We start from the raw sequence: 23,284 nt of genomic DNA, 5'->3' as shown, positions 1-23,284 counted from the left end.
ACAGAGAGCTATATGCCTTTCCTGTATAGTCATTAATGAGCACACAGTGGCAGAGAAGTTCTCAGGGATGGACTTCTGAGATTTCAAGGGCTCTCATCGCTGCAAACCACATGGCCTTTCCACTTCATCCCAAGTCACAGCTGAAATTCTGAACTCTCCCCATTGACTACCATCTTCATAACCAGCACGGTCCAGAAGAAGAGATTTTCACAAATATTATTCTATTTTTGTACTGTAACATTTTGGGAGGATGAATAAAAAGCCTTACGAAATAACACTTTAGTGCATTGCGTAGTTTTTGGCTCAGTATGAGGCCTTCCCGCTGTACCGAGTTTCGGCTAAAGAGAAATTATTCTGATAAGAGTATTTGAAGTTAAAGGGTCAGATGGTAAATTGGTGTAATGCCATAGGCTTCCCTGGAACTACTCTAATATTTAGATCTACACGTTCAAATAGCCTGTATTAATGTTTTGGTTTTACCTTTCAAATTAAAACAATGCTAGCGTAGGGTGAGATTATGTTCCCGTTACTCGTGTCAAAGTTGTGCTTTACTGCATGAGTAGGTCCATTGGCCCCCCTCACACTTATATTGCTTTACTCTAGAATTTCTCCTGCTTTACGCCTGGATGAGTGAGAGGAGAATCAGCCTAACTGATTCCAAAAGAACTACTCCAGATTTACACTAGAATGTGTGACTGGAGAATTAGCCCTGATGAGTCAATGGAGTTTCCTCTGAGACTCAGTCCCATTGACCCTCAATGGAGTTACTCCTGCTTTACACTGAGGTGAATAAGAAAAGAATAACTCACCTTGATTCCAAAGTATTTGGGGCTCTATTTCTAAATGGATTCAGGCAAATCTGAATGCATTTGGAAATGCCATATTGCCTAACGCCCGATGAAATTATCCTCATAACTTAGAATACTTTTATGGTGAACCTTTTTTGGTTAGTTGTACCATAGATTTTCCAAATTAAAAGTATGGACATTAAGTCCGATGTGAACCTTCTGTTTAGAATCTCCCATGGCCTCCATCACAGTAGTATCTGATCACTTCACGAGTATTTAATGAATTTATAGGCACAGCAGCCATGAGTGGTAGGAAGCCATTGCATTACTGTGGTTTGCGGCTGGAATAGGGAGTTAAATTAAGAATGAGTGAATTGTGCATGGTCTCTGCTGTCCTGTGTGAACAAGCCACCCTCTTATTCACCAGGGTTTAGAAGAAAATTACCCCATGGATAGGTTTTTCCATAACTGACTACTAGGGTCTGTCGTGCACTTTCCTTCCAAGCCTTTTGTATTGGCCACTGTTGGATAGATCGACAGGTCTGATTCATTAGAGTACTCCCTCTATTCCAGACACAGCCTGAGTATGTGGGGGCGCTGGTAATAGAGGTTTTCAAAGGAACCTATGGGAGTTAGGCACCAAGTTCCCATTGAATTTCATAGGGAGTTGGGAACCTCCCTTCTTTAGGCAGCTTTGAAAAATCCCACCCTGAAGACAGATCCCCAGTGTCCCACTCCACTGCTTGAACCACACACAAAAGGGCAGGTGGAGGGGAGAGAGGACAGACCGACGGGAGAAGGGAAATTTCTGAAATGCAAAATCATTTGCCTGCCTCGGAGGATATAAGCACTTGGGGAGATAACTGTCTTGTAGCTTTGGAGGAAATCGCTGGCACTGTTACGAATTACACCTTGTAGGACACGCACACAAGTGCTACGAATTACACCTGGTAGGACACGCACACAAGTGCTACGAATTACACCTGGTAGGACACGCACACAAGTGCTACGAATTACACCTGATAGGACACGCACACCAGTGCTGCGAATTATACCTGATAGGTCACGCACAGTTCGAATCTAGGCTGAGGCACAGAAACAACATCCACAACTGCAGAGTTCCCAAAAGACACTAAGTTTATTACGCTCGAGCGTGGTGCCCCCCTGCTAGCCAGGAGGGGACCCTGAATGCAGATTATACAAAGGTTATATACCTTTTAGCAAAGCATGTTGCCCTCGTGCATCGGAAACCTTAGCCAATAAACAAACCCTTGTCTTATCTACCACCTATCCCTGCTTGGTGCATTCCTCGTGCTATACCAGTATGTTAATTACACAGCATGGTCCTAAAGCCATGCATCAGTAACTTTTATTATCAGGATGGGAGGCCTCACATCAAGGCCAAGAGACAGGGAGTTAGAGACTGACAAAAACCAGATACTGGGAGACAAGGCAGGCTGGAGACAAGGAGGAGGATTTTCACAGGGATTCAATATCTAAGGATTACTCCTCCTGATGTATGATGTGCTGGCATTTAAACAATGGTGGGCCCCAAACCAAAATGGAGTCACATGTGCTAACTTTTCCTTAACAGCACCAACCCCCTGCGCTAAAGCAAAGGTCATCAGCAGTCATGCTGTTGTAACATTGTCTTTGCATTATCTTGTGGTGCATCTTCTCAGGTGAGCAGCGAGATACAGCCTCATGTAAGGTCTTGGGGTTTTTTCTTATGAACCAGGAACTGATGACATCACTGAGTCATTGGTTTAAGAACCGAAGCAATTTGTAAAAGAGCAGGGTTAGGAAAAGCTTTTCATATAGGCTGGTTATTTTGTAATTGCCCACTGCAGTTGCCCCTGAAATGTCTATTGCATCGTCGGATGTGATATAACAATATCTCTGTTCTGGTTCTTTGACAGGTTGCATGGCCACTGTCACTTTTACCCAGCCAAGCTCTGCCCAGGCAAAGCCACGGAGTTCTATTACTCTGGACTGTGTCGTCTCTGGATATAATATCAATGACCATCATTTGAGCTGGATCCGACACGCCCCTGGGAAAAGTCTGGTCTGGCTAGCAGCCTTCAGAACGACCTACATCGCGGATGAGTTCAAAGGATGGGTTACCCCCTCCACCAGCGGCTCCACTGCCAGGCTAAAGACAGACCGTCTCACAGCTGCAGACACCGCTACTTACTACTGTGCCAGAAATACCCAGTGGTCGCTGCCTGGCTTCCTCTCCAACAATATCCCTCGTGGAACTGGCCTCTGCTCACTTAACCGGTTTTTCTCTTTGCATGAACTTCACCCCCACCATAAGGACAGTAGAGGGGCCCAGTATCACTGGTCTCCCTCCTCAGTCCTCAGAGTGCGGGTTCCTTGGGGAACAGGCCTTGCTCTGCTGCCTCTCCAATGGGTAGGATTTTACCCTGAGAGATTTAGGGCTTTGGTCTCTGCAATTTCAATGTCTGTTCTTCAAATCAAATGGTGATCGGGAAGCAGCATGGTCTGCTGGTTTGGCCACCACAGTGGGAATCAGGAGAATTTGTAGATCAGTGTCACAGCCTAGAACAGAACCAATGTGAAGTGAAGCAAGTGACTTCCCCTGTCTCTGGTTCCTTTGTCTGGCTTTTCTGTTTACATGGAAACCTCTTCAGTGCAAAGCCTGTCTCCTGTGGTGGGGATGGGCAGCACCTGACCCACTGGAACCCTGACCTTGTTTGGGACCCTTCAGGTGTTACTAAAATGGCAACAATAATTACCTGTGGATTTGAATGGCAGAAAGGACCATTATGTGTGACCGTCCCACGCAGTGGGTCCTGCATCCAGCTGAAATGTTGAACTGGAGCACTCTAGGGAATATGGAGGACAGAGTCAGAGAGTTCTGAGGCCACTGTGCCCCTCTGCGTGACACACAGCAGAGAACCCCACCCTAGTCATTTCTGTAACAAACCCATGACTTTGGTTGGAGCCACAGCGTATCATTTGAGCTAAAGTATATCTATCTGATATTGGTGACAATGCTGGACAGGGCGGGAGGTGATCTGGATTCTAATCCTAATGTGCCACCAATTTGCAATGGCCGAGAGGAAACAGGAATCCCTTGGTGCAGTGGTCTCCAGAGGGCAGCAGAACCTGGGGAAGGAGACAGACACGTCTATTGCGTAGTGACCTGGAGGAAGCAGGAAAGGGTCAGGAAGTGAGAGCATGCGGTGCCCTGGACAATGACCGGGAGTTGGTAACGCAGGTAGGGGAATGAGACAGAAGCTGCTGTACCTGCTACTGGGCAAGTCACGGTAGCAGAGTTTTTGAAGGACAGAGATCTAGCAGTTCTTAGTTCCACCTGCAGCCGTGGTCTTCTGTGAAAACCACATGGCTTTTCTCTTTCATTTTAAATTCCAGCTGAAAGTCTGTGGTTTCCCCACTGCCTGCTGCCTTCTTAACTAACCATACCATATGAGAGAGAGATTTTAAGAGTGACTGTCTGATTGTCCTACTGTGTGAAATTTTTAAGGGATAAAAGTTTGAATGAAATACTATCGACATAAAACTGTCGAGCAATTAATAGCTTTGAAGTTTTGCTGAACTTGATGTTCTGGAAGGGCACGACTATCACCAGGCAACCTTAACTATGCATTTTTTGACATTTAAACCTCTCTCACTAAAGCCTCAGTTACCTCTGCTTTTCTGACCATCAGTTAGCCTTACTTATAAATATTAAGATTTTGTCACAGTTATTTTTAGTAAAGTCACAGACAGGTCACAGGAAATAAACAAAAATTCATGGAGCTCGTGACCTGTCTGTGACTTTACTAAAAGATAACCGGGGGGGGCAGGGATAGGTAGGGGGAAGGAATGGAGTTCCATGGGGGGGTGACTGAGAGGCTGAGCTTCCCTGCCATGGCAGGGGGGCATAGCCCCGGCTCCAGGGACCCCAGCGGGGGGTGCAGCCACGGGGAGCACACAGCCCCTGCTACAGCGCTGGCCACAGCTGCAGCCCTTGCCAAGGTTCACAATGGCACCAATGGTGCCATGGAGCCGGGCCCATGTTGAGAAGGGGCCCTGGCCTGCTCTGCTTGCCCTGCACCCCGAGACCCCGCTTGCTCCCCCTGCCCATCCGTTGCTCCTCTTGGCCTGCCCGCCAGCTGGCCAAGATCTCCTCTCCGCCCCCTGGCCCTTCCACTCCCTGTGTAAGCGGGGGAATAGTCCTGCTCTTGTGGGGAACTTTCCTGGCTTCTGCACTACCCCGGTGAAGTGGGCTAGCGAAAGGATCTGAGACCTCGCTCCTGCTTCCTTTACCTAGTGGCCTCCCTGCCCTGGAGGGCTACCCTTCCCCTCTCCTGTCTGGCAGAGTCCTCGTCACCCCAACAAGGCTGGGCCCAGGATTCCTGGGGGGCTCGGCCCCCCAACCCTGCCGCGGTCACCTAGGACAGGGGCTAGGGTGTCCCCACTCCGCGGAGCTCTCTCTGCACCGGGCACTTCTCTGACCCACTGACCACTATATGCAAGTTAAAGCAAATGCAAGATATTTAATCAACAATTCATTTTAAAAAGAATAAGGGAAAATGGGAAAGGTGAAAGGAAACACATCACCCCGCTCTGTGGCAGGGAACATCACAAACAGGGTCTCTGGAACATCCGGGCAGTTCACAGTCTGTTCCTTGTAAGTCCCAGGCCCCTGCTCCGGCCCTGGCTGTGCTGCAGGGATGCTGGGGGTTGGACACTTGCTCTGGTGGTGGCCACATGCTCTTAGGCTCTAGGTGTTAGGACCCTTCTTCCTAGTGTCGCCCCCGCCCTGTCGGGGTTACGATCCAAGCCTGGCCTGCAGAGCCCCTTGGCTGAGGCGTCTCCCTGTGCGGGTCCCGCTGCCCAGGGTCCCCCTCGCTCTCCCCAGCTGCTCACCGCACCCAGCTCCGGACTGCTCCAGCCCCAGCCCCACCACTCGGTCTCTGCACGGCTGCTGCTGCTCGGCCTCCAGCTCCCTGGGCTGCTTCTCTGGCCCCTCGGGCTCTGGTTGCTGCAGCTCTGCTCCCAGGACAGGGTCTGCTCTCTCTGGGCTGCATTTCTGGTCCCTCTGGATCTGGCCCAGCTCTGCTCCCCAGCTCAGCTTGGGCCCCTGCTTTCTCCTTAGATGGGCCCCACTCTGTCTGACCCAGGCAAATCCAGCTCACACAGAGGACGGGACCTCCCTGGCCTGCTGACTCCCTGATCAGCCTTCCTGCCCTGTCATTCCAGCTGACCTGCAGCATTGGCCTCTCCCCATTGTTCCTGGGGACTATCAGTCTCAGGGTCCTGATTTCCCACAGACCCTTCCCCTTTTAGTACTGGGAGCTAGCCAACCAAAACACCCCCACTGAATGTTAGTAAGGGGGCAACAGTCCCCTTACACCTGCTCCTCTCTGACCCCTGGCCGGACCCCAGGGCACCTCGGGCTCCGGGCTGTCTCTGCTTCCCACCACCTGTGGGTCCCGCCTGTCTCCCCGGAGCCGAGCCGCCTAGGACCGGTGCAGAAGCCTGGCCAGTCTCAGCCAGGTGTGTGTTGGGGAGAACAGTGTAGAGGGCTTGGCTGGGCCCCTCCAGGCAAGTGCGTCTTGAGGGAGCCCGGCCAGGGCAGGTCCTGGCCTGGCTGATCACACCACTCCCGAGGGGCCGGAGCGATTCCCGGCCCTGGGACCAACCCTGGCTGCGCTGCCGGCTCTGCCCGGCAGACATAGTCGCCTCCCAGCAGGGCCGGTGCATGCGGCCAGGAGGCAGGGCTTGGGGGACTGGGTCTGTGGGGAGCCTGGGGGGGTGCTGGGCTGTGAAGGGGCGGGGAGGATGTGTGTGTGTTGGGGCACTAGGGAGTGGGGGTTCTGTGGGGGGCGCTGTGCATTTTTGGAGGGGTCTGGGAAGGCACTGCGAATAGTGGCTCCAGCGGGGCTCTGGCCATTGGGGGTGTTGGGCTGGAGGGGGGCTGTGTGGTGTGTCATGGGCCCTCCCCCCCGGGGAGAAGGGGCATGCTGGTAGCACAGGGCTGGGCAGGCCACTGTGCATCTGGTAACTGCTGGTTTGTAAATAGTGGCCTCGCACTGGGCTGGGTGGAGCGGGACCACCCCTGCCATGCCATGCCCCATTGCCCCTGGCTGGCCCCTCATTCTTGGGACTGATCTCCCCGTGCCAGCCTCCACTGCCTCCATGGGGGCCCACAAAAGACTAATCCGGCCCTGGCAGGGGAATGGGGGGTGCATATCCCTGGGAAGCCACCGTGGGAGTGCAGCGACGGGGCTGGGGCTGCAGGGTCCTGGTTCCAGCCAGCCCCAGTTGCAGGGTGCACAGTCCCGCCTCTGCTTCCTGAAACCCTAGAAGTCACGGAGGCCTGGCAAAGTCATGGAATCCGTGGCTGCTAGGACTAAATCGTGCCTGGGTGATAATATTGTTATTATTATTACAGCAGAGATCATTTGAACCCCTCTCCCAGGGTCACACTGAGTCAGTGGGACTAAGATTCCCTACATTGCTTTTGAAAATGGGACCAGTGCAAAAGTTTTAAAAGCACCTAAGTCATTTGAGATCCTTAGGAGGCTAAATATCTTTAAAAATCTGCTGCTAATTTCCATTGATTTCAACTCCTAATGGGACTTAGGCCAGATTTTTAAAGGCAATTGGGTGCTTAAGTCCCATTTTCAAACATGACTTGGGCATTTGAAACCTTCAATTCTATTTTTTTTCCAATTAAAGTTAGGCTCCTAATTGTCTAAAGGGACAGATTTTTTTCAAGTATTTGTATGCATAAAGGTGCAGATAGGCACCTAATGGGATTTTCACACTGAAATCCTTTTGAAAGTCCCACCAGGCATGTATATGCATCTTCAGATGCCATATTTATTTAAAAATCTGGCCCTAAATCACTTTTAAAATGGAACTTAGGATCCTAAGTCATTTTGATACATCTGCATATTTTGCCCATGACTCCTTCTTTGACCTCCATTTCATTCCTTGATCTTTGCAAATTGTGAATCACAATGTAAAGTTTTTCAGACTCTTTTGAAGCGAACCACCCATCCCTGCCTGAGCATGTCTTTGAAGACATCTCTTACTTTCTCATTCCCGAGGTGATATATGAATGGGTTTAGCAAAGGGGTGACCACTGTGTGAAGAATGGCTGCTGCTTTGTACAACCCTGACGAGTGGGTCTTTTGGGGTAATATATACATAAAAATGGAACAGCTGTAGAAGATGGACGCCACTGCAATGTGAGCTGCGCAGGTGGAAAATGCCTTTTGCTGACCGGTGGTGGATGGGATGTGTAAGATGGTGGTGATGATATACATGTAGGTCACTGTTGTTAAGAGCAAAGAGCTAAGCACCACAGTGGAAGTGTATAGGGAGCTCATCCATTCAATGAGGTGTATGTCTGTACAAGCCAGTTTCAAAATGGGTCTTATGTCACAGAAGAAATGGTTAATGTCATTGAGGCCACAGAATGGCAAGCGGGACACCAGAATGGTTGGGCAGAGAACTGATATAAAGGCTGCCAACCAAGTGCCAATAATCAACTAGAGAGTCAACTTCCCGTTCATGATGATGGGGTAATGCAACAGCTTACAAATAGCTATGTATCCAAAGGACATCACGGCTACCAGGATATACTCTGAGGTCCTAAGGAAGAAATAGAAATAGGTTTGGATGAAACACCCATTGAAAGAAATAGCTTGATGTGCCGACATAAGATTCATCATTGTTTTGGGAAGGATGGCCATGGTGAACCATATCTCCAAGATGGACAAGTTGCAGAGAAACCAGTACATTGGAGTGTGGAGGCGGATATCGCTCCACACCAAGGCTATGATCCCAATGGTCCCCATAAGCGTCAGCGTGTAGATCACCAGAAGAAGTAGGAAGACCAGGATTTTCAATCTGGAATTGCCTGGAAATCCTACTATGATGAATTCCTTCACTCTGGTTTGGTTCTCAGTTTCTATGGCTTCATTTCTCACTCAGCTGCATAAAGAAGAGAAGGAAGATACAATCATCACAACTTCTTATTTGAAAAAATCCCATTTCAATTATAAAGCAGTAAAAGGGAGTTGTCCAACTCTCCCTGAAATTCAATGGGATTTGTGTGCTTACTTTCTTTGGTGTTGCTTTTCTTAATGTAATAATGATCTGAGATGGATTAATAATCTTTGATGAAATAATTCCAAATGAGCCTGTTATTTGGCCAAGAGTAATATAGCCCTCTACAGCATATAGAAAGAAGACCCCAGTCAAGAGGGTGTGAAACCATTAAGAGGTAAATGGGGGGGATCCGAACACCTGTGGACTGTGTGAGGCCGGTAGTGGCCCCCGGCATGCCGGGACCGGGTCTTCTTGGAGTCTGGTTGCTTGGGAATGCAGTCCAAAGCTGGTGGTAAACTCCATCTAAGGCTAAATACTGGCACGAGACCGACAGTCAACAAGTACCATAAGGGAAAGTTGAAAAGAGGCTTAAAATTGGCCATTCTTCAACAAAAAAAAAAACTTCAAAAACAGACTTCAACGAGAAACTGCAGAACCGGAATTAATTTGCAGACTTGACACCATCAAATTAGGCCTGAATAAAGACTGGGAGTGGCTGGGTCACTACAAAAAATAATTTTCCCTCTGTTGATACTCAGACCTTCTCGTCAACTGCTGGGAATGGGCCACATCCACCCTGATTGAATTGGCCTCGTTAGCACTGCCCCCCACCTTGGTAAGGCAACTCCTATCTTTTCATGTCCTGTATATTTAAACCTGCCTACTGTATTTTCCACTCCATGCATCTGATGAAGTGGGTCTTAGCCCACACACCTTATGCCCAAATAAATTTGTTAGTTTCTAAGGTGCCCCAAAGACTCCTCGTTGTTTTTACTGATACAGACGAACATGGCTACCCCTCCGAAATCTGTCACCATACTATATAAGGCATTCTCCATTACTAAAGATATTCTCTGGGTAAAGTCCTATTGATACTCCAGTTTATATATAGAAGAAGTGTAATATGATGGCAAAGACAATAACATAGATTCCACACAGTTATTTCCTTTCTTACTCACAGAAGCTTGACTACTGTTTTTTCATCAGCATCTCCAGCCTCAGAGTGTGACACAACTGCTTTTATCATAACTTGGGTCATGAATTCCAAGTCTATAGTCCACGATCCCAGCAATAGTCAAACACCAGTGGGACCAAATGCTCATTAATACATTAATTGGTAAATGCAGACTCAGGGGCAAAAAGAAAGATGGTGAAAGATGGCGGGGGGAGGAAAGAGAGTCCGAAATGTTCACTTTTAAATATCAGAACAATTTTTTCTAAATGGAATTGACAAGACTGCCCGAGCTGCCCAGAGCTCTGGCTGGTCGGCTGGTGAGAAGCCAGACGCCTGGAGGCCCTGACATCCCTGATTCAAGATAGGGGTTTGTGGGCTGCCAGGTTCCCTGCCATGAAGGAGGGAACCTAGAAGTCCTGAGAGCCCAAGCTTGAGCCAGGACTCCCAGGGTTCCCAGCTCTGCAGCATCCCGGGACTTTTCAAGAGCACCTAGGCCTTGATTCTCAAAGGGGACGTAGGCATGGCTAACTCCTAGGCACCCTGGTACCCATGGAATTTACACCTCTGTATTAGACACCCAGCCCCAGATCCTCAAATGTATTAGCTGCCTAAATCCCATTGACATTAATAGGACTTTGAGATATCAGGGCCCTAAAGAGATTTACCTGCTTGACTCCCTGTGCATTGCAGTGGGAGAGTTAGGCACCTGTGAGAGGTACCCGCACCCTAAACCAAGCTTGAGCCAGGACTCCCAGGGTTCCCAGCTCTGCAGCATCCCAAAAGGTGGGCTTTTCAAGAACACCTAGGCCTAGATTCTCAAAGGGGACGTAGGCATGGCTAACTCCTAGGCACCCTGGTACCCATGGAGTTTACAGCTCTGTATTAGACACCCAGCCCCAGATCCTCAAATGTATTAGATGCCTAAATCCCATTGACATTAATAGGACGTTGAGATATCAGGGCCCTAAAGAGATTTACTTGCTTGACTCCCTGTGCATTACAGTGGGAGAGTTAGGCACCTGTGAGAGGGACCCGCACCCTAAACCCAACAGCCAAAATTAGACCAAAGGCGACTGCACTATTCTATGCCATGGGCAGAGACTAGGAGGGACTGTGGTGCATTCACATGCTTCCGAGGAAGGTGAATAGATCACTGCCAGACTGACTTGGGGGGAAATTTCACGCATATGGCGACCAGTTAGACGCTGAGCATGTGAGGAAGAACCGTCTTGTATGAGGGAAATACAAGTTCAGGTCCCTACCCAATGAATATTTAATCGTTTACACAAAGTGGAAAAGCTTCAACAAGAGATTGAAACAGCATCAATCCAGAATACCCAATGGGCTTTTCTTTGGGTCATTTACCTAGAGTGTGGAAGACCTGGTTTCAAGTTCCCGCCCCAAATCCAGCAAAGGAGGGATTGGAACTTGGGTCTCCCAGGGAAGTATACTAACTATGCCTACTGGATCGGGGGCCCACAGGTGAGATAGATGATGGGGTGCCTAGTTAGGGAATTCCTCCAGGCCTTGGGTGTAAATGGGGGCACTGAGGAACCTAGCTTTGTCGGGACTGCAGCAGATATTTTTGCATGTCCACCAGTGGAACTCTATCAGTGTTCTAGAGGGTGAACAATTTATGAGTTTACCCTTTATCCACTTTATACAGGGTAAAACGGATTTATTTAGGGTTTGGACCCCATTGGGAGTTGGCCATCTGAGTATCAAGGACAGGAATACTTCTGTTAGCTGCTTTCAGTTAAGCCTACAGATGTTAGGGGACATGGTTCAGACCTGGGTCTGGGTTTGGATCACAGAAACCCCCTGGGAGCTGCCACCCGATGTGCCAAGACTACTTCTGCTCCTGCTTTCCTGCCCTGGCAGCTTAGGATTTCAGTGCCCTGCCTGGTTTGAGCCAGAACCGCTAGCCACTAGCCACTCAGATGCCCAACTCCCAATGGGGTCGAAACCCTAAATAAATCTGTTTTATCCTATATAAAGTGTATACAGGGTAAACTCATAAATTGTTCGCCCTCTATAACACTGATAGAGAGATATGCACAGCTGTCCCCCCCCCCCAATATTAATACAGACTCTGGGTTAATTAATAAGTAAAAAGCAATTTTATTAAATACAGAAAGTAGGATTTCAGTGGTTCCAAGTAGTAACAGACAGAACAAAGCAAAATAAAATAAAACACACAAATTTATGTCTAATCAAACTAAACAGAGATAAAAACCTCACCAGTTCCAGTAAGCTCTCTTTTACAGACTAGACTCCTTCTAGTCTGGGTCCAGCAAGCACTCACACCCCCTGTAGTTACTGTCCTTTGTTCCAGTTTCTTTCAGGTATCCTTGGGGGTGGAGAGGCTATCTCCTTAGCCAGCTGAAGACAAAATGGAGGGGTCTCCCATGGGCTTAAACAGACTTTCTCTTGTGGGTGGAGAACCCCTCCTCTCGCCTATGCAAAGTCCAGCTCCAAGATGGAGTTCTGGAGTCACCTGGGCAAGTCACATGTCCATGCATGAGTCACAGTTTCTTACCAGGTAGCAGCCATGGGTCATATGCTATCTTGAACGTCCTCAAGTAGACTTCTTACATGGATTGGAGCCTTCCAAGATCCATTGTAGTTTAAGTCCTTCTTGATTTGCACATTCCTTTCTCAAGAAACTGACCAAATGCTTTACAAAGGTTACTTAAAAATCAAGCCAATACCCAGCCAATATTCATAACTTCGAATACAAAAATGGTACTTGCATACAAATAGGATGAATAGATTCAGTAGATCATAACCTTTACAGAGATATGTTATATGGCATATGTATCATAGAACATATTCCAGTTATGTCATATTTACATTCATAAAGCCTTATGGTGGGCACCGTCACACCCATGATGCCTAAAAGTTGGACATCGGTGCCAATTTTTGTGAATCTGGCACCTAACATCATTTAAATCGAGGAGAGTTCAGCATCTAAGCACTTTTTAAAACCCCACTAGGTGCCGAGCTGCATTTTAGGCCCTTAGCTTTAGAAATCTGACCCTATTTATCTCCCTTAAGGTCACTGGAAAATCCCATTCTCAATTCTTGGTGAATAGCATTTGGTATTAGTCAAAACTCCCCAAAATGCATTTACATAATTACTTAGACAAAACAAGACAATCATCCACAGAAATCATAGAATGCAGTTCCCAGTAGTGTAAACCCTTGTGCAGAGGAGTGCTTTGAGCACATAAATAATCCCAGTGAAAGGACTAGGAGAAGCACAGCCATCAAGTCACTCACATATACAAGTGTTTACAGGAGTTTTCTGCTTTAGATTTTACCTGACTGACACTCAGCCCGAGAATTTAAAATCTGGTGATTGCATGTTCAAATCTGCTTTGGGGTGGGGTTCAAAATCTCAAACTAACAGCACTAATTATGCTATACAAGACAATTTGTAAATTCTAACACTGTATAATATAGTGACTGCACTTACGTTTCTATTAGTATGTAACTAAACTATAATTCTGCTTGGTGAAATCTGTCATTAACGACTAAATTCACACAAATCAATGAGGAACTACCAGCAATGGCTGGAAAAAACGAATGTTTTGCCAAAATTTGAAACACGACTTTGCAGTTTGAAAATGGACTGATTCTGCATGTTTTGAAATTTCCTGCAGCATTTTTTTTTAAGTTTCTTGGGTATTGAAAACCTGAAAACTTCCAAACTCAAATAGCACGATGGAATTTGAATGGTAATTTAACACAGTTTAACCTGAATTGTGTGCCGATAAAAATCATGCTTTTTCATTGCAATGAGAGAACTATTTTTTTAAATCAACCTAACTCAAATGTGCATAGAGTAATATGTAATTTTTTTTTTTTGGAAATTTAAAGACAACAATGTTTTAAAATGTATAGAACAAGACCAAGAAATAAAGGAATTATTTATAGTCTTATTTCTAATATTCCAAACTTAACAATATAGTAATATGAAGAGTACAAAACATTGGTTTATATAATATTTAATACAGATATATAAATCACTAAAGTTTGGATTTTCAGGTAAGCCTAAGGGAGTTAGGCACCAAAGCCCAAGTACCCTTCAAAGGGATGTGCATGTCTAGCCCCCTTAGGCAGTTTAGAAACCTCAACTTTTGTTCATGTTGTGTTTTTATCACCTTCAGGACATGCTGAAAAATATTACAAAGACTACGGGGTAAAAGAAGTGAAAAAGAATAATTGTTCATAAACTTAGTAAATGCAGCTGTAAAAATACATGCAGGGAGCACACTAAAAATGTCATGTTTTATATAACCAACTTTGTACATATTCTAATTTCTATCTACAAATACATTACCCCAGTCTTTGACATTTTAGATCCAAAATGCATTTTTATCATTTTTTTAAAAATAATGATACTAGAAGCTCTGAATTTATTTGAGGCCAAAGTCACAAGTATATCCCTTCAGGTATATAAAATGAAAATCCAAATCAATGGATTAAAAACACTGCTAAAATCTGCAAGATATTATCATGGTGAACACAATCCACAGATCCAAATCTTCAGAAGGTATAAATTAAAATTCCACCTTCATCTGATCCTTAGCCTCGCTCAGAACAATAGGGAAACCTCGCTTATTGTGTTTGGGTTTAAATTTTAGTTCTCACAGCCCAGAGAATCCTACATGTGTAGGAATTTCTTTTTCCTGTTTATCATTTTGCTCAGGGACTCTTTGAACTCTTTGTTTTGGATGGTATAGATGAAAGAGTCTAAAACTGGAACTAGGACTGTGTTGAATAAGGAGACCACCTTGTTTATCTTAAAGGAAGAATGAGTTGAAGGTCTCATATACATAAATATCAGTGCCCCATAAAATATATTAACCACTGCCAGATGAATAGCACAAGTAGAAAAAGCCTTTTTTTGGTCAGTGGAGGAAGGGATCTGGATGATAGTGGATATGATAAAGATGTATGTGTGATGTCAACGTAAAAAGAAATGCACTGCCCTGCAGTATGACAGTTGTTATAAAACCTGTGAAATCTATGATGGATGTGTCAACACAAGCCAGTTTCAGAAGTGGCCCAAGGTCACAATAGAAATGGTCAACTCGATTGTCCCTGAAGAACGGCAGGATCCACATTGGCAGTGAATGGAAGAAGATGAGCACAATTCCTCCAAGCCAACCCAGCAATGCCAAATGGAGACAGACTCTGCTAGTCATGATGGTGGCATGATGCAATGGTCGGCATATGGCCAAATAGTGGTCGAAAGACATGGACGTCAGGATGACCTACTCCCTTTTGCTCAGGGAGAAATGGAGAAAAACAGATGGTGGTTCTGTCCGAGAGTAGGTTGTCCAGCATCTTTGGGACCACAAGGGTCATGCTCCAGATCTCCAACAAGGACAGCTTACAGAGGAAGAAATACATCAGAGTGTGAAGTTTTTGATCAACTCACAACTGTGATGATGAGGCTGTTCCCCACAAGAGGTAAGAGATACATGAATAAAATGACACCAAAGAACACCATCTGCATTCCATGAAGATTGGGAAATCCCAAGAGAATGAACTCTGATCGTTGTACCATTGCCCATATTCTCTCTCTCTCTCTCTCTCTCTCTCTCTCTCTAATGGGAATAAGAAATTAAGAAACATTTTAGATTTTACTACAAAGTATTAGTCTCAATTTAGTTATTTCATAATATTCTTTGCTAATCTTCTCTGATGAATTCCTAGGGATATCCCAACTTTTCTTTTTGGTACAGTTGTAAGGATAAATAAATGTAGTCTACTAGATCCATTCAAACTTGTGATAATTCCACTAATTTTCAATGCAGGTGCACCAGAATAAGGGAGAAATTAACTTGTACCCTAATTTGTGCCTTCAAGAGGGCAGCCTTCAATTCCTACAAGAAATATTTTGGTATTTTGTTGTTCTTTGGAGAAAGAAAAATCCTCATCAGGAAAAGAAATATGAAATAAGTAAATGAACAAGGGCTTCACCCTGCTGTCACCCATATCGTTACACTTCCAGGCTCGGACTGGACCCCGGGCTCTAGGACCCCACGAGGTGGGAGGATCCTAGAGTTTGGGCTGCGGCCCAAGCCCGGAAGTCAACACAGCAATGAAACAGCCCAGCAGCCGAGCCCCGCAATCCCAAGTCGGTTGGCATGCACCAGCCACAGGTGTCTAGTTGCTGAGTAGACAGACCCTTACTCTTTCACATCTTGGGTGGAATCTTGCAACTCTCCCACTTTTAGAAAAGAACCCAGGTAAACTGCCCCATATATACCAACTGTTTGTCAGCATGCAGGTCTGATGGCATCTCAGGAACCTGCGTTTTGGCCCTCGTATTCAAGGGAGCCATGCCTGTTCCGCTGACTTCCCACATGAGTATAAGACTCCGAGTATATTACTGTCACTTGTCAAGGAGTGCCTGAGGAAAAATAGAGCTCAGAGATGGAAGCTGTGTCTAAGCAGAGGTGCTAAAGCTTTTAGAGTGCAATAAGTTTTGAACGATTTGTAAACTGCCCCTTAGTTCAGCTTGGGACCAAGGGGCAGATAAGTGATGTCAGTTTTATGTAGATCAAATCTTAGATTTCCCATGTCAGCAACAAAAAGGGTTATTCCCATCTAAAAGCGATAGAGGCAGATCATTTTACAGTGGGAGTGTTGTGGAACCCCTTAATCAAGCGACCTCCAATTTGCATCACAAACTCTACACCAGATGGCTAGTGGCATCCCAATTTTCAAGCCATTATCCCTATGCACATGGGTTTTGGAGCTATTGGAATATTAAAGTCAGCTCCTAATTTGGGGTCTGTATCTGACGGACTCTCGGCCTAAATGACCTCAGTCGACACACACTAACCCTGGACCACATTAAATGTTGCAGTTTGCAAAGCAATCTGACTATTTATATGCACTTTAGAGCACTGTGAAGGATTGGCCCTTAAACCAGAAGCTTTGGTCATACGCCAAATCTTACAAAAAGAGGACCTGAGCTGAAGTAGGCAGCAAGCACAAGCTGCATTCTCAGAATGCTGCTGCGGTCTGGACCCAAAGACAGAAAACACAGGGTTAAACTGGCACGATCTGTCTCTTGGAGCCAGTTACACTGATGCAAGGCTGTCTGAAAACTCTCGAGTAAGCAAAGATGGCCTAGTCCTGATGCCCATGTTCTCCTGCTTGTCAGCCTACTCCCAATAAGGTTACTTTCTCTGGACCCAGCAGAGATCAGCCCTGAGTGTGTTGGTATTGTCTGTGGCAGATCAGAGCCATAATCTGAGCCCAAGATGTGAGCAACAGAGTTACGACAACAGTAGAGTTTTGATGTCACATGGTATATTCTGGGGGCCCATTGATTCGGGAAACCCGCACATAAATTACTGCCAAATATAGACCATTAACCCTACCCAGGACATGGCAATTCTCAGCAGAATCTGAGTAGGCAATTGGAATTCTGAGCACTCAGGACAAAGGGTTATTTAACAGTAAGCGAATCTCAACCATAAATATAGCAGAGCTACTTCTCCGCTGTAAGAGAGTGATGGAAATATCCCCTACAGCAGACAGCATCCTCATCCCCTATATTCATTGCCCAGCTGCCTTTGACTTTTAACCAGTGCCCAGTTTCCCTGGCTGCCTTTGACAATCTGACACACGCTACAGAACAAAACCATTCATGAGTTATCACCAGGAAGATATGTACCAACACATTCCAGGAACTGGGATAAACATTGGAAATTCCAAAAACTAACCTTTGTCTTGCAGAAGGGAACAGAAGTTGGTGAAGAATGTCACCTGATCTAATATAAAAACATTTTCGAAACTGCAATGCTCAGTTCTGTAGAAGTAGAACTGTATTCCACTGAAACTCAACTTCGCTATCCTTCAAAAAACTCAATGTTTTACAAGGTTCAGTGAGTTTAACCATGCCAATCTATAGATCACTGAGCACAAGGATGTTCACCTCTCTTTTCTACTGACCTTTAGAATTAGTATTATATTCATATCAAAAGTAAAGGTTCAGAGATTTCAACCTTTCATACTTCTGTTATCATCCTTTCCTTGAAGTAATCATTTTTGGGTGAAACTAAACTTTTTTATTTGTTTCCAGCATTGTTTTTTGACTAAAATCAAATATCATTTGTGGGGAGTTACTGTTTTGTTTCCGCCTATGTCCCACCGGGAGTCCAGTTTCTCCAACTCCCTACAGTTCCTCTTAACAAGGAGTTGCAAACTAGTGTTGGAGTTTCACTTGCTAATGTCTAACCTAAATCTCCCTTGCTGCAATTTAAGGCCATTACTTCTCCTTATCCACTGAGGACAGGACAAGAACAATTTATCACCCTCCTCTTTATAATAACCCTTTATGTACTTGAAGACTGTTATATCCTATCTCAGCCTTCTCCAGACTAAACAAACAATATTTTTTTTAATCTTTCCTCATAGGTCAGGTTTTCTAGACCTATAATCATTTTTGCTGCTCTCCAGTGGTCTTTCTCCAATTTGTCCATATCTTTCCCAAAGTGTGGTGCCCAGAACCAGACACAATTCTCCAGTGGAAACCTCATTAGTGCTGGGTGGAGTGGAAGAATTGCTGCTCATTTCTTGCTTACAACACTTTGGCTAATACATCCCAGTGTAGCGGGGTGGTCGCCCGCTCCGGCCCTGAAAGGGTTAAAGCCCGCCTTGGGGGAGGGCTGGGGCTGAGAGAAAAGGCTAGATTGGGAGGGCAGCCACAGCTGGGGCCATGCCCCAGTCAGGCCACAGCGGGCCCAATGAAAGGGCTGTGAGCCAGGAGCTCAGGCAGAAAGAGTCTCTTTCTAGCTTCTGAGAGAGAAGGACCTGCCTGCCTGGGAGCTGAGCAGGGCACCTAGAGTGAGCAGGGCTGGGGGAAGGCCAGAGGATCTGGGGAGCTCCAGCCTGGGAAACCCCCAGGCTGAGGCCTTGCTAAAGGCCAGGAAAGGTACTGGGGCTGCAGAGGGGCAGCCTGGGGTTCGGCAGAGGCAGCTGGTCCTACCCCCTTGCCGATGATGAGTGGTTTACAGACTGCAGTCTGCCCCAGTGAGCGGGGGCTAGATGATGACTGGCAGTAGCCACTGAGGGAAGGTGGGGATAGAGGGGTGGGGGTTCCCCTGGGTGGGGAGACCCAGATTGTGGGTTACTGCTGGGGGCAGAATCCTGACGTAAAGGGGCACCGGGGTCCAGGAGGGACTCGGGGGCCAGCGGCAGGCGAGACACTGGCCTGCAGAGGGCGCTCCAGGCTGGAAGAGCTAATTCCCCAGGACAACCAGCAGGAGGCGCCACACCAGTGAGTCATCGCCTTGCCACACCCAGAATAATGTTCACTTTTTTTTTGCAACAGTGTTACATTCTTGAGTCATAATTAGTTTGTGATCCACTATAAACCCCCGATCCTTTTCTGTAGTACTCCTTCCTAGGTAGTCATTTCCCATTTGATTATTCCTTCCTAAGTGGAGTACTTTGCATTTGTCCTTTTTGAATGGCATTCTGTTTATTTCAGGCCATTTCTCCAGTTTGTCAAGATCATTTTGATTTCAAATCCTGTCCTCCAAAGCACTTGCAACCCCTCCCAGACTGGTGCAATCCACAAAAGTTATAAGTGTGCTCTCTATGCCATTATCTAAATCATTGATGAAGACATTGAATAGAACTGGACCCAGGACAGAGCCCTGTGGGACCCCACTCAATATGATGCTCTTCCAGGGTGACTGTGAACTACTGATAACTACTCTCTGAATACGGTTTCCCAACCAGTTGGGCACCCACAATATAGAAGGTTTATTGACGCTATATTCCCCTAGTTTATGAGAAGATCATGTGAGAGAATATCTAAAGCCTCACTATAGTCAAGATATATCATGTCCATTGCTTCCCCCCATGCACAAGGTTTGTTAACCTGGCTAAAAGTCTATTAGGTTGGTTTGGGTTGAGGATCTCATGTACATAAAGATCACTGCTCTGTGAAATATATTGTCCACCTTCTGATGAGTCACACAAGTAGAAAATTCCAGTTTTTTGCCACTTGTGGAAGGGATCTGAATGAAAGTAAACGTTATAAAGATGTAAGATGTATTCAGTGTTGTTGTAGCCTTGTTGGTCCCAGGATATCAGAGAGACATGGTGGGTAAGGAAATATTTTTGGACTAACTTTTATGGGACCTGAAGAAGAGCTTTTGTATAGCTCGAAAGCTTGTCTTGCTCACTAACAGAAGTTGGTCCAATTAAAGATATTACTTCACCCACCTGGTCTCTCTAACAATGTAAGATGTCAATGTGAATGAGTTGCCCTGAAGAATGATGGTTACTCTAAAATTCATGAACTCTATTCTGGAGGTGTCAGCCTAGGCCACTTTTAGAATGGGTCCAACACCACAACTGAAATGCTCGGTACTGTTATCCCCAGTTGCTGTAAACCAACGTAGCCCCTTTTCTGATCTGCACCCTCTGAAAACCTGGCTCAGAGGTTTACAGTAGGAAAGACTCTCTCAGTGCTTCTGGGGACATTCCACATAGACCAATCCATGCACACTTTTTCCTCACTATAAAAGGGTCAAGTGTATTTCTCTCAGCCCTTCTAAACCCTTTATAGTTACCTGACAAGCAGATTGCAAAGTCTGTGGGTGAGCTTCATGTTTAAAAATCCAGCTGCTTTCCTCACTGGCAAGCCATTTAGATAGAGTATAAGGCTCACACCTATACCACCTCCACAGCCACTCAGCACTCACACAATACCCCAACCACCAAAATGAGACCTGAGTATTACAGCCCATAGGAGACTAGGCTATTATGTGCCATTGAAAGACTCCTGTTGATTTCAATGAGGCTTGACTCAAGCCCTTCATTGCTATTAATTGCAGTCCAGTAGCACCTCAAGGACCGTACTGAGATCACAGTGCCTTTATACTGGCCACTGTATACACACACAGAGTAAATTACCATATGCTCATTTGAAAATCCCAATTTAAGGGACATCTCTAAATCCATGATGGAGCTAGAAATTTAAACCATTTCTTCTGTATCACATCCTACCAGATGACCCTTCCTTCCAATTCTTCCCAAGAGAGCTGGATCTAAAAATCTTCTGAAATCAATGGTGAGACCATCATGGACTTCAGTGGACTCAGATCCTTATGTGGAGATTTTCAAAAGCATAAAGGGCATTGCAGTGACCAATTCCCATTATAAGTCAATGGGAGTTGCATGCCCAGCTCCTGTCCTGGCCTTTGAAAATCTCTCCTTTGTCATGGCTTTGTCTTCACTGTGAAACTAAGTGTTTTCTCCTAATGGGAAGGATAACTTGGTGTAAGATCCTAGTGGAGACAGGGCATAGGTAGTTTAGCCTTGATGTAGCTCATCAAAGTCAATCCCTTCCTTCCACCTGCTTTCTACCTTAACTAATAATAATGAGATTAAAAACTACATTTACCTTGTCTCCATTGGAACTATGAATGTCAATGTGAAAACACACCTTGTTTTCGGTGAAGGTCAACAGTCTGTGGGAAAACCAGGAAATGATCTAATTTCTTTACCCTCCCAGGAACCATAGACATTCTGACCTAGTCTTTCTCTTGCTCATAGCTTTCCTCAAGGCTGTTTTCACCTCTTTGTTCCTTATGGGATATATGAAGGGGTTCAGCAAGGGGGTTAGGACAGTGTTGAGGACAGACACGGCCTTGTTGAGACTGAGGGAGGAGTGGGCCATGGGCTTCAAATACATTAAGATAACGGCTCTGTACAGTAAGGAGACCACAGTGAGATGGGACGTGCAGGTGGAAAACGTTTCTGGTGTGCACTGGTGGAGTGGATGTGGAGTATGGTAGTGATGATGTAGGTGTATGACACCACACTGCAGAGGAGGCTGGTTGGTATAATGGTGATGGACCCCGGGTAGCCAAGGAACTCAATGACACTTGTGTCTGCACAGGCCAGTTTCAAGAAGGGCCCAATGTCACAGTAAAAATGGTCGACGATGTTCTCGGTACAGAACGGCAACTGCAGGAGCAAAGCAGCCTAGGAGAAGATAACCAAGAAACTCAATGCCCAGGCTCCCAGGGCCAAAAGAAAGCAGACTTTCTTGGTCATGATGGTGCTGTAGTGCAGGGGTTTGCATACAGTGATATAGCGGTCAAAGGACATGGCTAATAGAATCAGGAACTCAGTGAGGCCAGGAAAAAGTGGAAGAATGACTGCACCAGGCAGCAATAAACACAGATGGTCATTCTGTCCACCAGGAACATCTCCAACATTTGGGTACAATGGCAGTGGTGTACCAGATCTCCAGGAAGGAAATTTTGCTCAGGAAGAAAGACATCGGGGCCTGGAGATGCTGGTCAGCCCTCACAATTACAATGATGAGGCTTCCCTGCTAGAGTGAGAAGGTATATGAAGAAGATGATGACAAATAAGACCATATGCCGCCTCTGAAGACTTGGGAAGCCCAGCAGGACGAACTCTTTTACGGGTGACCCATTCTCCACACCTATGTTTATAAGAATTAAGAAAAATAGGTTGATTACTTGTCTCGCTTAAGAGACTCGCAGCTGATACACAGGTTTCATAGCCTGGGCTCCAGCCTGAGACTGACCATCTACACAGCAATTTTAGAGCCCTGCAGGCTAGTCCCAGGAGCCAGAGTCAGCTGACCCAGGTCTGAGACTCAGTGCTATGGGTCTTTTATCTCAATGTAGACATACAGATGAACGGGTTAGAATTAGATAGAGATCACATAGAGCGGTGGCCATAAAGAATACAGAAAAAAACCAATATCTATCTGTCTGAATGGAGGGATAAATTCACTGGATAACATAGCCACAAAAGCTCCAGTTAGACTTAACTAAAAATTAAGAATATTTTACACTATATTTTTTCTGGAGTTTGTATAGGATGATCCTGAATTCCTTTCTGGTTAGAAGTATAATAATATTTTTCATTTAACTTCATCTCTTCTGATGTTTGTCTTTTCCTATACCAACACGTCCAGGAACAATATTGATCAGGAAAAATATTCGGTCATATGGTATACATTTGAAAAATATAGTTATCATTTTGATGCTATCACAGTGAGGACCACAAAAGGAGGGATAGATAGATAGATAATCATGTTGCTACAATATCACTAAAGCTTTGACTTACCTCCTCCAATGGTCAGTGACTGATTCATAAGGTGAAGCTGGTATCTCCACATTTTTGCAGCAAATGGGGAAAACCCCACAAGATCTGAATCTGATCTATCCACCTTCTTTTATGTCCCATCACTGCTGTATATAAACTATTTTCTTCTAAGGAAGTAGGAATGTTATAGTAGGAATTTCAACACAGTAACACTGATACTTGGGTGTTCATTGGCAGTGCCGTCACAAGTGCAGTGGATATTATTTTCTTTAACCACAAATCAACAGAAGTAAGTTTGAAAGGGATCAAAATACAG

At 45.6% G+C, this 23,284-nt stretch overlaps 3 pseudogenes; all 3 read right to left on the bottom strand.

Moving 5' to 3' along the window:
* Positions 1-7,798: 7,798 nt before the first annotated feature.
* Positions 7,799-9,909, bottom strand: LOC144273289 (olfactory receptor 6M1-like; annotated as a pseudogene).
* Positions 9,910-14,506: 4,597 nt separating this feature from the next.
* On the bottom strand, positions 14,507-15,258 carry LOC144273288 (olfactory receptor 6X1-like; annotated as a pseudogene).
* Positions 15,259-21,382: 6,124 nt separating this feature from the next.
* On the bottom strand, positions 21,383-23,041 carry LOC144273287 (olfactory receptor 6X1-like; annotated as a pseudogene).
* Between the last annotated feature and the right edge of the window lie 243 nt (positions 23,042-23,284).

The sequence above is a fragment of the Eretmochelys imbricata genome, chromosome 13 (assembly GCF_965152235.1).
Source record: "Eretmochelys imbricata isolate rEreImb1 chromosome 13, rEreImb1.hap1, whole genome shotgun sequence".
Classification (NCBI taxonomy): Eukaryota; Metazoa; Chordata; order Testudines; family Cheloniidae; genus Eretmochelys; species Eretmochelys imbricata.
The sequence above is the reverse complement of the archived record's forward strand: the minus strand, read 5'-3'. Positions and strand labels throughout refer to the sequence as shown.